We start from the raw sequence: 15,061 nt of genomic DNA on the forward strand, positions 1-15,061 counted from the left end.
CGATCAGTCTAAAATTGTACACTCGCTTCGAAAAGTTAAGCACGCGACATCTTATATGGCATTACGACACACCACTTTAATCTTGTCCCTCCTGCATTGGTGTCATATACAAACGCGTGGTACTCGCGCATACAGTCCCTTCACGTGGCCGTTGTGGTGGTCAAGTGGTCATACAGACGGACTCGCATCGCGAGGATCCGGGTTCGAACCCCACCGTCACCTCAGTGGTGGTCGGCTGAAGTTGCTTTCCTGTGGTTCCCAACTTCAAGGCGCAAATGCGAGCCGATCTCCCAATTAAAAAGTCTCGCCATAGAGAGCAACAGGCCTACAACGATAAATTATTCAATCATTACACTTCAGTCATAGTTAGAAAAACTGGTGGCAGATGCAGCACTACATATAACAAGCATTACACAGAAACAAACTTCACGCCACGTTTCACAACACGTACACGCACATTCCAACATGTACCAATTCGTTAGAGATTCCGCAGAGGAATATGGACGAGGTGCATGTGTCTGGTTTAGTAGTAGTAGTCCCTTCACGTGGAGCAGTTAACACTCAGTTCCAGCAGATAGTGTCTTACCACGTGATATTGCAACCTTGGACTACAGCAATATACCGATTACGAAAGAAATTCCCAAGCAAGCAAACAGCTGACCGGAGACATGTGTCCAGTCAACCAGGGTGACCACTTCCATCTGATGATCGGTATATTGCTGTAGTACCCAAGCGGAATTCACGAGTGACTTTGACCACTGTTATATCCATTGTTGCAGCATCACTTGGTAAGACAATATTTGCCGGTAGTGTGTGCCGAAAGCTCCACATGAAGGCGCTATGCACCCGAGTACCACGCATTTGTGTTCCATTAACCGTCCAATTCAGAAGGACACGGTTAAAGTGGTATCGTTATGTTATATAAGCCGTCGCGTGCTTTGGAAGCGAGGGTAGACTTATATAGAGAACAGACAGACAAAACAAAATCAGTTTTACATGTGTAGATTCATTGGCGTACGCAAAGGGGGGGGGTTGAAGTTTCACCCCTTCCCAAGCCGAGATTATAGTGTTATTCTGCAGGAAAAAATGTAAAACCCCCTGAGAAGAAAAAAAAATTGAAACCCCCCGAAAATTCTGCTTGCGCCTATGTATAGATTACTTTCTTTATTAATTTGAAAGAAAAAATCAATCGATTGACACGAAATTTCTTGCATTTGATTCCAAATTGAATTAAGTATTTTTAAATTCATTTTCCAAAAGTCAGGTGTCAGGACTTCAGGTGTCGTGACGCTACTTGGGTTCACTCCAGTAACATTTTTATGAAAAAGTACTCCCGCGAATGTAGTCTCAGATACCTTAAAAAACCTATTTTTTTTTCAAATGTTCGATATAACGACGTCCCTGTATGACGACCGTTCCCCGCGGAACGAGGGCTGGTCGTTATAACGAACGTCGACTGCATTTACTTGTTACACCCAGTCTAAAAATGCGCACTATTCTGCACGAAAACTTTCACGGATCCCGCGGGGCTGTGGCTAATAATAACAACCGAGTAAAGACCAGAAGCCGGTTGATATTAAGCTGCCTGAATTAATCTAATGGACGTATAAATAGTCAATAACCCGTTGGTCACGTGTCGACATTCACTCAATGTCTAATACGGCAGGACGAGCTTATGAATATCCACGGGATCGTTATTTCCGTCCTAATGATCACAAAATACATGTTGTTCTAGTCTTCTTCAGAACCTGATACAACCTCTGGAATCTCTCTCTCCTCTCATCTACACATTCCCAATCTCTTTTTTCTTTTTTGATATTCATACAGTACGTATAATTACGGTATCCGACTACGTTTAAAACGTCGTTTTGGAGGAAAAAAATATCGTTTTTTCTCCATAAAAGTCGTCCCATTTCTTTCTGATTCTAAAACAGGCTTTGTTTTGTTTATGTGACGCTTAGAATCAAAGTTACGTTCTATTTCTAAAAATCTATTGATCGTATCATTGCGAAATTTTAATATATTTTGACATGTATATTTTTAAGAATATGAATCAAAATCCAAGTACTATTACATGTATTTGTCTAATGTTACAGTGTTTTTATACACGATATATGTAGAGTGAAATTTCAAAACGTTCACACGTACATCAACAGATTTTAGAGTAACTTATGAGTAGAGGCCGAATTATATGCAAATACATAAGTGCATATGCAACTGTATGTTTTAGAGCAGCGGTTCTCAACCTTTTTTGACTCGCGAAGCTCTTTTAAGTAGCAAAGTTCTATGGCGAGCCCCGTAGGCCAATTTTCTTGTAATTGTAATTGTCGCTATTTTGCAAAAAATAGCGTACACTAGCAAAATATTGTCTATTATCCTCCAAAGAACTTTTTCCCAGGATTCCAATGCTGTACAGTTATTAAAAATAATCACAGTTAAAAAGACTAATCATTATCATCATCATTAGACATTTCAACATTAAACAAAAGAAGACATAATAACTTGGTCAAAGCCTTTGTGCGTTTGATAAATGATATTCCATTGAGATATATAAAAGAGAAATATAGTTATTTTTACACGCACAACACACAAGTGTCTTTATTACTGTAGATGTTTTTAGAGGCGGAAGTATATTCATGTGAATAGCGTTATTTTACGAATACATTTTCATACATATTACATGTGTTTAGTCACCCAAAGAAGATATCAGTCTTTTACAGCAGTGGTTCTCAACTTTTGGAAGCCCGCGGCCCGGTAAATTTCTTTTGTGCAAGTGAAAGGCCCGGTCATACGCACAACTAACGAGAAATTAATGGGAAAAATGAAACTGCGAATCACTCACTAATGTTAGGGGCCCAGTACCAGCACCTTCTGTAGCAGAAAGCCTTTCGCGCGAAGCTTTGACGTCACTGAAGTCGCCCATTTCACCTGTAGCCATTGGATAAAGCAGGCTGACGTATGCGAAATCTTCCCCTTTTTTTTGCAGTATATCTAATGGCTATAGGTGAAATGGACGACTTCAGTGAGCTTCGCGCGTAGGCTTTCTGCTATGGAAGGTGTTGCCAGTACCGCGCCGCGGCCCGACGGTTGGGGAAACACTGTTTTAGAGAAAGGTTTGAACTATAAAAATACCCCGAAATTTGAAATTTATTTACACAAACAAACACATGTTATAACACATCAGCACACACATTCATGCACAAAATACAAATAAACATTATTCACCCACGTGATTGCCCAAGGGATTACAACAATCCGTCCAGAGCAAAATAAAATTTATACATATTGATATACACATAAATCGCAGTATTTATTATTTGCTACTTTATAGTATAAGGTCGGTATTAGGCTGGCATTACTTTATAAAAGTTTCATAAAATATCTTTTATCAAACTTTTATAGTGTAATCTTGTCTTTATACACTGTAAAAGTTATATAAATGTTCCTTTATATAAAAATTGACAAAATGCAACCAATAATTTTATCTGTTCCATTTGCTTGAATGTAACCGATGGGTACATTTTTGAAGTTTTATGGTAGTGTAAATTTCAGCCTATAAGGCCGGTATCACACAATAAAAGTTTGATAAAATCCCTTTTATAAAACTTAAAAAATCCAACCAATAAAGCTCAAAGGTTACATTCGAGCAAATGCAACCGATAAGCTTATTGGCTGAATTTTTCAAGTTTTATAAAAGGGATGTTATCAAACTTTTATAGTGTAATACCGGCCTAAGATTAAACAAAAAGTTTTATAAAAGTAGGCCAACGTAACCCACTTTTACGACACCTCAAGAAAAATAGTGCAACACTAGCAAAATCTTTTCTATACCCTCCAAAGAACTCCACGGAATTACAACGCTGTACAATTATTTACAAAAATCACTGCTAAAAAAAAAAAAAGCTGATCACCATCATCATTATCATCATCATTAGAAATTTCAACATTAAACAAAAAAAAAGACATTAAAACTTGGTCAAAGCTTTTGTCCGTTTGGTGAATGATATTCCATCGGGATGTATATAAAAGAGAATAATATAGTTATATATTTATACACACACACAAGTGTCTTTATTACCGTAGATGTCTTAGAGATGGAAGTAGTATATTCACGTGAATAGCGTTACATTACGAATACATTTTCATACATATTACATGTGCTTAGTCACCCAGAGAAGATTTAAAGTCTCTGACGTTGGTAATATATAGTATGTCTACGAAGATTCTCGAGAGAAAACGAGGCAATCTATTCTTGGTTTTCTTTTCGTTCCGTGTGTGTGTGTGTGTCTTGTTTTTGTTCTTTTCTTTTCGTTATTATATACACATATTTATTCCCATCATTGACATTATCCATTCTTGGCCTATCACATCGCTTGGCGAGGAAACCTGTCTGCATTCGCAACTACCTTGCCGAGAAAAAAAAAAGAAGAGTAATTGATATATAAGGTGACTTGAAAGAGGTATTTGCTTTTGTTTGTGTCACTTTCACTAGTCCCGTGAAGTTCCACTGGAAAATTTCACTATAATCTCCCCGATCTAAGTGACCGGCGGATTACGATCGAAAGTTATCGGCTGCGTATTCAATTATCGATCTAATTTTAATCCGTCCTTTCTCAGTGGATTTATTGCATTATCCGTGACTGGAAAAAAAATTCACAGGTAAGGATTGATTTTAAAATTTTCGAACAACAATATTTGAGAATGATTTTCTGCATTTATAGCGGTATTTCTTTTTTATCATCCTATGAGCTTTGGTAATATGAAGTGCTCTTTTTCTCCGGTTGTAAATAAACCTTAGATCAGTGCTCAACCTTTTGCGGATTGCGGAAGACGCTTCATTGGTTCGGAAATGTTTCGCGGGAAATTTGAGTTATCTGGAAATGTGTCTCGAGCCACTCAAGCGATCAGAAAGTACGCCGCGGACCATTTAAGTGATCCATAAATGAGCCGCGGGCAATTTAAGTGATCTGGAAATGCTCTTCGAGTCACTTAAATGATCTGGGAATGTACCGAGGGACAGTAAACTGATCTATAAAAGTGCTTAAGTGATCCGTAAGCGTGTTGCGAGCCGCTCAAGTGATCTAGAAACGAGAGAGGTGGTGTTTTCTTTGGTTTGTGTCACTTTCACTAGTCCTGTGAAGTTCTACTAAAAAATTTCACTATACACACCCGATCTAAGTGACCGGCGGAATAAGATCGAAAGTTATCGGCTACATATTCAACTCTCGATCTAATTTTAATCCGTCCTTTATCGGTGGATTTATTGAATTATCCGTGGCTGGAAAAATTCACTGGTAAGGATTGATTTTAAAATTTTTAAATAACAATATATGAGAGTGATTTTCTGTATTTATATCGATATTTTTGGTCACACCCTATGAGTTCTCGTGATACTATATATATATATATATATATGAAGTAGTTTCCAGTTGTAAATAATATAAATAATGTAAATAAATATAAACCATAGATCACAGTGCTCAGCATCTTCGGGAGTGCGGGCCATTCATTGATTTGGAAACTTTTCGCGGGCCATTTGAGTTATCCGGAAATGTTCCGCGAGCCACTCATGTGGTCTGGAAATATGCCGCGGACCATTTAAGTGATCTATAAATGTGCCACGGGCAATTTAAGTGATCTATAAATGTGCCACGGGCAATTTAAGTGATCTATAAATGTGCCACGGGCAATTTAAGTGATCTGGAAATACGCTTCGAGTCACTTATATGATCTGAAAATGCTCTTCGAGTCACTTAAATGATTTACAAATGCTCTTCGAGTCACTTAAATGATTTACAAATGCTCTTCGAGTCACTTAAATGATTTACAAATGCTCTTCGAGTCACTTACATGATCTGGAAATGCTCTTCGAGTCACTTAAATGATCTGGAAATGCTCTTCGAGTCACTTAAATGACCTGGAAATGCTCTTCGAGTCACTTAAATGATCTGGAAATGTGCTAAGAGACGCTAAACTGATCTGCAAAAATGCCACGGGCCACTTAAGTGATCTGCAGGTTTCAGATATACCACGAGCTACTTGAATGAAGTGGACGTGTGCCGCGGGCCGATCAAGTAATTTGGAAATGAGCTTGAGGTCACTGGAGTCATTGAATATATGCCGTTGGCAGCTTGAAAATTATCTGGAAATGTGCCGAAAGCCACTAAGATGGTTTGATCATCTATCGGGAGCTACTTGCGTGGTTTGGTAATTTGTCGCGGGGCACATTAAATGACTCCAAGGACCATATTTGGACCGCGGGCCATGGGTTGAACATGTATGCCATAGATATATGCATCGCAGCAATGATTCCCAAACTTTTTGAAGCGCGACACCCTTTTCACAAGAATTTCATCTGCGATTCCACCTCTTAGAATGACCATATATACTGGTTTTCCGGGACATTCCTGATTTTGTTGATAAACGTGCTTTAATTTACATAATCAATGATGAATGAAATCAAATTATTTCCAATATTCAATTGGCAGACTGTTTTATAATGAAACTTCAAACTACCTACGTGTTTTTAGCTTTAATCGATCCGTTTTTAGTTTTTACGATCGTAAAATTTGTTATCATGATATCGAGGTCCGACTATATTCATCACACATACTAGACTCATTTGGAATTTTTTTTCATATTTATATCAAATTTACCAATTACGCTAGGTATCATGCATAACCACAGATGAGGCGATAAATTTCAAGTATTATCAAATTTACCAACGACGCTTGGTTATTATGCGCAGTCACCAGTAAATGTGATAATGTTTTCAGTATTTGTAAAATTTACCAACGACGCTTAGGTATTATGCATATTCGTCGGTAAAAGTGATAAATTTATCAAACATACCCTGACAATTGGTAAGTATGCATAGTAACCGATTTATCACATTTACCGTAACATATATATTTCGGGTGACCATATGACTTCATGATTATATTATGATAATTAGTTATAGTCATATAATACATCTATCTCACCATATTTTTCAAATATATACATTTTTTGGTGAGTTACATTTTTATTGCGATCAGCAGACCTACATTTAATCAATCGCCGATTGATTAAAGCAATTTTAGCCTTTCAGCAACTTTACTTGCCTTTGAAAATTTTTTATTTGGTTACAATTGACATTTTTACTTGTTTATGGAAATTTTTCGGTTACGATTGACACTTTGACTTGCCTACGACAACTTTTTGGTTACGACTGACATTTTTACTTGTCTACGACAATTTTTTGGTTACGATTGGCATTTTACTTGTCTATGACAACTTTGCTTGCTTTTAACAAATTTTCACGATAACTGGTGATATCACGAATGAACCAAAATTTCCTGTATTTTTATGAAGGAAATGGTCAGCTTAACCATTTATCGTATTGTGCGTATTGATACTTTTTTGCAGTACACCTGTCGCGGGTCGAAGGTGGTGAAACTGGTGGGTCGCATTTGGCCCGCGGGCATGAGGTTGTGCACCTTTGATCTAAAATGTAGACATTTCCCTTATACCAGCGGTTCCCAACCTTTTTGGACTCACGGAGCCCTTTTCATTATATAATTTCTGTGTCGGAGCCCCATAAGCCTTATTTATTTATCAAAGTTACTGATTTAATTTATTTTCCTCGAGCGGTCGCGGAGCACCGGTTGAGAACCGCTACCCTATACATTCATATATTACATTAAAAGTATTATGGGTTTTTTTGTTTTTCAAATAAATAGAAAAATGCTTACATATTTTGAAATTGGACGATTTTTAATGAATCCCCGCTATACAAATATTAACTCAATCTATTGATTATTGTACATGTAGAATTTGATAAAATGACATTACGTCTGCGTTTCTCAACCTATGGTTCGTGGACCAGAGGTGGTCCTCGACGATGGCATAGGTGCTCCGCAGGCGGACTTGATAAAATAATTCACCCGTTGTAATTGACATAAATAATATTTTTATCCATATGGATTCAAATAAAATTATACCTTCATACTTAAGTTCACTATACATCATCTAGAAGAATGAAATCTTGAATACGGATATCACTAAATTTTGTCGGAAATTGCAATTTATTGCTTTAAATGAAATTTGCTAATTTGCTGCTAAAATTCACTGAAGGGTGTGGAAATGAAGGGTTGCTACCGATCATCACCGATAGTAATTAAAATTGCGGAAAAAACGTTAAAACTGACAAATATGAGAGATGAATATTTGCAATATTTGCCATATATCAATTTCATAACATAATTTATATTATAAAAACGCTATGTATTACGACTTTGGTGATTATTACAAATTCAAATAAGTATCGTTGAATAAAAGGGGACAAATGTATAAATGAAATCAGAACAACGAAAATTACAGGTATGTCCGGTAATACGGGACACAAGTGGTCTGGCAAATTATTTCAGATATTTTACTGGTCCTTATTTTCAGAAAGGTTGGGAAACACTGCATAAAACGATACGTCTATGGTAAGTAGCTGTTCAGCTGAGAGAGAGAGAGTCGAGGCATTTTTTAGTTTTGACATATTGTTCCTTTCCATGCGAAAAATAAAACTGAATTTCTTATTCAGATGTTTTCATTTTGGGGAATCTCTCACCACCCCCTTAGTTCATTTACGTGACCCACACTTTGGGAATCACCGCCTTACAGGATATAAGTTGCTGGTAAGTGGAAGAAAAAATTACGATAGACGTAAATTTATTTTTTTCATATTAAATTTCATAAATTTGTAAATTGGTTGTTTAGCCACACATGCAGATCAAACAGGTACGTTTTTTATTTGGTTGATAAAACTGGAGAAACGGAATTACTTTAAGAAATATACCTATCCAAATTTTTTATTTGCGCTTTATTAAGGGAAAGTGCCCAAATATACCGTCCCCACTAAACAAAGTCATTGATTCTGAAAATTTGTTTAGTGTTAAAAATAATTTAAAAACTGATTTTTAAATAACTCAACTCCATAGGGGTCATTCAAGTATTACGTCAGCATTTTCCTGGTAAACTCTTGCTTCCTTATTTCCATTGGAAACATCTGTCAATGCCACCACCTACCTCCACATCGTTGCTGACCACGTGCACCCGTTGACGACCATAATGTTTCCTGGTGATGATGCCTATTTCCAGCAGGACAATGTACCCTCAAACGGGGTTGGAATTATCTCGGATTGGTTTGAGGAACATGATTCAGAGTTTCAATCGCTTCAATGGTTCCCTCAGTCACCCGATCTCAATCCAACTGAGAATTTGTGGGAAGAGGTTGAAAGGTCTGTTAAAAGCTCCGAAACACCAGCTTCTAATCTGAAGGAATTAATAGCTGCCATTTCGTTAACATGGGCTAATATTCTTCCTCAACGGTTTCAGCAACTTGTAGAGTCCATGCCATGTGGAGATTATGCAACGCAATATTGTAGTAGCAGTCTATAATTATCAATCGCTAACTGATAAAAACTTTCTGTAAGACGTAAATATAACTGTTCAAAGTTGATTACGCACTGTAACAAGTTATAACAAAAACTATTTCTGAAAATTAAAGCGTAAATGAAGAAAGCAAAGCAAATTCGTCACTGCAAGTAGTCAACTGAATGGTTCTGAAGTGTTTCCTGGCACTCTCGCAAGATAGAAACTATGTAAATGCAAATTAAAGGGGGGGGGGTGAATTTAGGACGGGGGATGGATTTCGAGCACTTTCCCTCAAGTACTTTGCAACTGTGCCGCGCGCTCCTTGGGTTATCTGTTAATGTGCCTCGGGCCGCGTCAGTGATCTGAACCTGTACCGCGATGATCAGTAAATACGCCACGGTCACTTAAATGACCTGGGAGTGCTCCACGGGCCGCTTGAGTGATCTGTAAATGTGCTAGCAGTCAATTAAGTGATCTGGGAATATATTGCCGGGCACTTAGGCGATCTGGAACTGCACCGCGAGTCACTTGAGTGATCTGAAATGTGCCGCTCAGTTCTCTTTCAGGTACTCCGAGGGCCACATTTGGCCCGCGGGCTATGGATTGAGCGTGTATAGTCTATTTCTTTGCCGTTTTTTAAACTTTATTCAATACGAGTATGTTAAAAATCACTTTCTAGATGTTATTGGCGCATATTATTGTCACTGATTATCAAAGTGAGTTGTTAGAAACACTGTAAATGTTTTATTAAAGTATAAAAAGCATATTACTAAGGCCAGGATTACACTATAAAAGTTTTATTATGTAATACCGGCTTAAAACGTGGCAAACATTCGTGTGAATCCCAGCGACTGATCCGCTTATTTAGAAACGATTTTACTGACGCTGTTCTTGTTAGAGGTAAGACATCGACTGTTTACTCACTACTACGTGGGTGTGGTCTATGTTTTTATTAGTGAAGCAATTATGAATGGATAAGGTGTTAGTGCATTTGCGCAAGAAGTTCATAGCTTTACTCCTGTTCGGTAAAGTATATTTATTTCTCCCCGGAACGTACAGAATTTGTTTTGTAAAATCATACTTTCGGAATAGTCCATGTTGCATCGGGGCTTTGAACATTTTTTTTTCTATAGTTTAATATTGAATTGAACAGTTTTGTCGAGTAAGAACCATGATCCAAAAAATTTGAGCATGAATCCGATTTACAAAGTGTTCAGTTATATCCTTTTTATGTTCTTCACTGACAGTTGTTGAAATTGATCACACGTTGACCAATTTCGGGGACATGAATTGATCACAATTGAGGAGCTTTCAAAAGGGAACATTTCCACTTTTGCTAAATTTACAATAGAATTCCGGAATGGACTGCTTTACAAAAGGAGAAAATAGCTTAATAGATAGCATAAGGGAGTAGTATAAGAATATTTAAATATTATGTTTCTCTTGATCAACATTCAAGGGAATTATCTGCATTCAAATTTTGTAAATGTTCCGTTCTGAAAGAAAGTTAGTGGAAATGTTACCTTTCGATCAAAATTGGAGCTGGTTAAGGCTGAAAAATTGGAAAATTCTACGCCACCGGTTGATTCCAGGAGGTTTCACGTACCCAAGTAAGGTACCCTTACCACTCTCTCGTGAATAACATAAGAAACAAGATCATTCTACAGCGGAACCTCCCATAATGGGCACTCCAGTTAACGGACACGTCCACCAACGGTTACATTTCTGAATTACGTCGATATGAGACATCTTGTATTTTACTATCCATTATTGGACACTCCTCGTTAGCGGACAAAAGTTTTGGTCATATGGGTGTCCGTTATCGAGAGGTTCTACAGTAAAATGCGGCTTTGAAAAATGTGCTGTTTTGAAAAATAATACCTTAACGCCAGTAGGACATTATGTCTTCTTTTGAATGAAAAATTACCGAAGTGAATGAACAAGGTGGATATGTTCCCTTTTGGCAGAAACGACCCACTTTACATTGTAATTTCGACCAAAAATGTTCCCGTTTGACTGAACCCCGTTGCGTAATCAGACACAGCCAAGCGCGGATCCTCGGAAGCGATCGCCCCTCCCAAGAGCCGAATAATATGGGAAAAATTTGTCTGTCCCGTAAAATATGGGATGAGCCGATGCAGCTACACAATAAGTCGCTTCTCCGACACATCGCCCTGAATGCATTTGCAACCGCTTCATTCGTAGCTGAATGTGAAGTCTGTGTCTTAGCTCTATTCGCCGCTGAAGATATTTGTTTCCACTCCATTTGTATCTGAAGTTGGCTGGCTCCGCTTTATTCCAGCTGAAGATGCCTGCCCTCGCTCCATTTGAATCTGAGAAGTTGGCTGGCTCCGCTTCATTCCAGCTGAAGATGCTTGCCCTCGCTCCATTTGAATCTGAGAAGTTGGCTGGCTCCGCTTTATTCCAGCTGAAGATGCCTGCCCTCGCTCCATTTGAATCTGAGAAGTTGGCTGGCTCCGCTTCATTCCAGCTGAAGATGCCTGCCCTCGCTCCATTTGAATCTGATAAGTTGGCTGGCTCCGCTTCATTCCAGCTGAAGATGCCTGCCCTCGCTCCATTTGAATCTGAGAAGTTGGCTACTTTACTGCACATCAAGTCCGGTCATATATCACCATACGGCAATTTCCAACCAGTGGAGCTGGGTGGGAAATGAACGCGCCATTTATCGGTACTCATCCCAGGCTCAGTAGGTAAATAACTTGTTCCTAACGTTCTATGCCCGGATTCGAACCTGTGGACCTTGACGGTAACCTTCATATTGGAAGATGAGCATTTTACCACTGCGCCACTCGGGCGCCAATTGAGAAGCTTGTTGGCTTCATTCGCAGCTGAAGATGACTGGCTCTACTCTGGTCGGGATCCGGGGGGGGGGCGGAAGGAAGTGAATGACCGCCCCTCCCAAGAGACCAATAATATGGGAAAATTTGTGTCTCGTAAAATATGGGACGATCAGAGGAACTTACACAATTCGCCCTTCCCATCACATCGTCCTGGATCCATGCCTATTACGACCAGGGTGAAAATTTTTTAGTTTGTTGGTTAAAATTTAAGGCCTGATAAGTTATGGAGCCATGGGTAAATGCCCCACTTGTTCATATGAATGCTGATCTCAGCCTATATCAGTAACTTTCCGTTATCGTTCAAATATTATACTGTATTTATTTTTCGTAACACGCTGTCTTGTGCCATCGGTCAATCGTGTGGTCACCAGACACCACACAAATTTTGCCGCCCCCTTCTCCCATTCTAGTCTAATTTTCTTGACTACTCTTTCCTGGAACTCTATGCTGTAATCCGCTTGTCTTCCTCCCCCCCCCCCCCCCCCAGCAAGTACACCTATGTCTCTAAGTCTCTCTTTTGGTCACTTTCCTGTTCACGTACTTTCTAAGTCACTCTTTTAGCCACTTTTCATGCTTACACACACACACACACATGCTCTAAGTTACTTTTTTGGTTGTTCACTGACATGGTTGCTTGCTTTTGGTCATTTACATTACACGCTTACACATGCTCCAGGTCCTTCTTTTCGTCATTCACAAGCATGCCAAATGCTCTAGATTACTCTTTTCTGGTTATTAATATGCTTTCACACTTTCTAGGTCACTCTTTTGGTCATTAACATGCTTGCACAAGCTATAGGTCACCGGTCACTCACTGACCTATCTGTGTAGGTCGCTGTTTTGCTCATTCACGTGCTTCATAACTATCTAGGTCGCTTTTTTGATCACTCACTAACCTAGTCCCGTGCTATCTGAGCACTGGTGGATTTATTGAGGGTTATAAAAATTTTTCCGCCCTTCTCGCGTTCTACTAATTTTCTTGGCCACTCATTCCTCAAATTTGTCCCTCCTCTGAATTTGCCGCCATGGGCTATATCCCGCTTAGCCCCCTGTAAATACGCTACTAAACATCACCATGTCATTTTTCACATTAATTCTAACACCGCTTTAACAGTTTAAGGTATCCGACTACTTTTTTCTTGTCACTTTTCTATAAAATGGTACTGGAGTGACCTTTAATAACATTTTCTGATAGAACGTGTCTCAAAATTGTTAAGGGAACTTGATATCTTTAACGTGGTGAAAAGGTATGCTCCAATAGAAATATCATTAAAAATAGTATTTAACCAATGATTTATTTTAAATTTTTTGCACGTGATTTTGAATAGCCCGAGTGGTGTGGTGGTAATATACTCGGCTACCTAAAAAAAATTGAAATAAATCAATGGTTATATGCAAATAGTATTTTTAATGATATTTCTATTAGAGCATAGTGTTCCACTATGTTATAAAGGTATTAAGTCCCCTTAAAGTTATTACGTCCGCCTAAAGACATTAAATCCCTCTTTAAAGGTATCAACTCCCCTTAAAATGATAATAAATTTTGAACTACCCGTGTCATTTTCTATGAAAAAGTCATTTTTGTGCCAAATTCTAAGCAAAATTCATGTAATATTCGAAATACGATTGCAAAAAATTCCATGAGCGAAATGCTTTGTTATTTTCACAGTAGATTTAGCCAGTAATGATGCAGGTTATGAATAAAAATTTGAAGGTTTGTATAGTATGCTCACAAGTTAAACTCAAATTTGTTGATGTACGTGTGAAGGTTTTGAAATTTCATCCACACATCGTGTATTAAACACTGTAATTAGACAAATGCATGGGATAGATCTTAGATTTCGATTCGTAGCTTTAACAATGAATGGCAAAATATCATATTAAATTTTTGTAATGATACAAATGATCGATTTTTAGAAATCAAAATGTTTCGAACTCAAATACACTCATGTCCATAAATTAAGGATAATGCCAGCTCCGGCAAATAAAGGTTCAGAAACAAAACAAACGTTACTTATTCATAAAGCCCATTTATTAAACAAAAGATAAAGAACAAAAACGAAGGTGTATGTATGATACCATTCATAAAAACTACGATTTTTGCTCCCTGGAGCAATTGTAAAAAATATCTCCTTTACAAAAACTTACTATTACATGGTTGGTGTGATGGTTAATACATTGTATGTCTCCTATGCGATGAAATACATTCCGTACAACGCCTAGGCATGCTGAGTATCAAATGATCGATCTGATCTTGGGGAAGATCACTCCACTCGGCAAGCAATGCTCTCCGAAGTTCCGGTACACATGTAGGAGGTGGTTGACGGGCTGCAACTCGTCCGCCAAGCATGTCCCACACATGCTCTATCGGATTCAAGTCAGGTGAGAATGCTGGCCATTCCATACGGGTTATATCCTCAGATTCAAGGCATTCGTTTACGATGTTTGCTCGGTGAGGACGGGCGTTGTCATCCATAAACACAAATTCTGCGCCCATGGCACCCATAAACAAACATACATGTTGTTCCAGAATGATGTCCCGATAAATTTGGGCTTTCGTGGTTCCGGTTTGAACATGAAGATCTGTTCTGGAACCCAGTATAATTCCACCCCAAACGAGCAATGCTGTACCACCGTAACGGTGTCGTTCAATGATGTTGTCTTGGTGGTAACGGGTACCTGGCGTTCTCCATATGAAAGTCCGACGTGAATCAGACTGCAAGCTAAACCTGGACTCGTCGGAAAACATCACACAAGCCCACTGTGACGATGTCCACATTGCATGTTCTCTACTC

At 38.5% G+C, this 15,061-nt stretch overlaps 1 protein-coding gene across 4 annotated transcripts in view; it reads left to right on the plus strand.

Annotated features, from left to right (window-relative positions):
- The window catches only part of LOC149074476 (5'-3' exonuclease PLD3-like), a 139,414-nt gene that overhangs the window by 61,129 nt on the left and 63,224 nt on the right, over positions 1-15,061 (plus strand). The window contains exon 1 of one of the 4 annotated variants that reach the window (XM_089246965.1): positions 4,383-4,659. The exons of the other annotated variants lie outside the window; for them this stretch is intronic. The gene's annotated coding sequence lies outside the window, so the exon portion shown is untranslated. Of the gene's footprint in view, positions 1-4,382; positions 4,660-15,061 lie in introns of those variants that run through there. 4 annotated transcript variants of the gene reach the window in all.

This window comes from Pholcus phalangioides, unplaced genomic scaffold (assembly GCF_987345545.1).
Source record: "Pholcus phalangioides strain wild (caught in Gottingen) unplaced genomic scaffold, Ppha-v1.0 ptg000017l_1, whole genome shotgun sequence".
NCBI lineage: Eukaryota > Metazoa > Arthropoda > Arachnida > Araneae > Pholcidae > Pholcus > Pholcus phalangioides.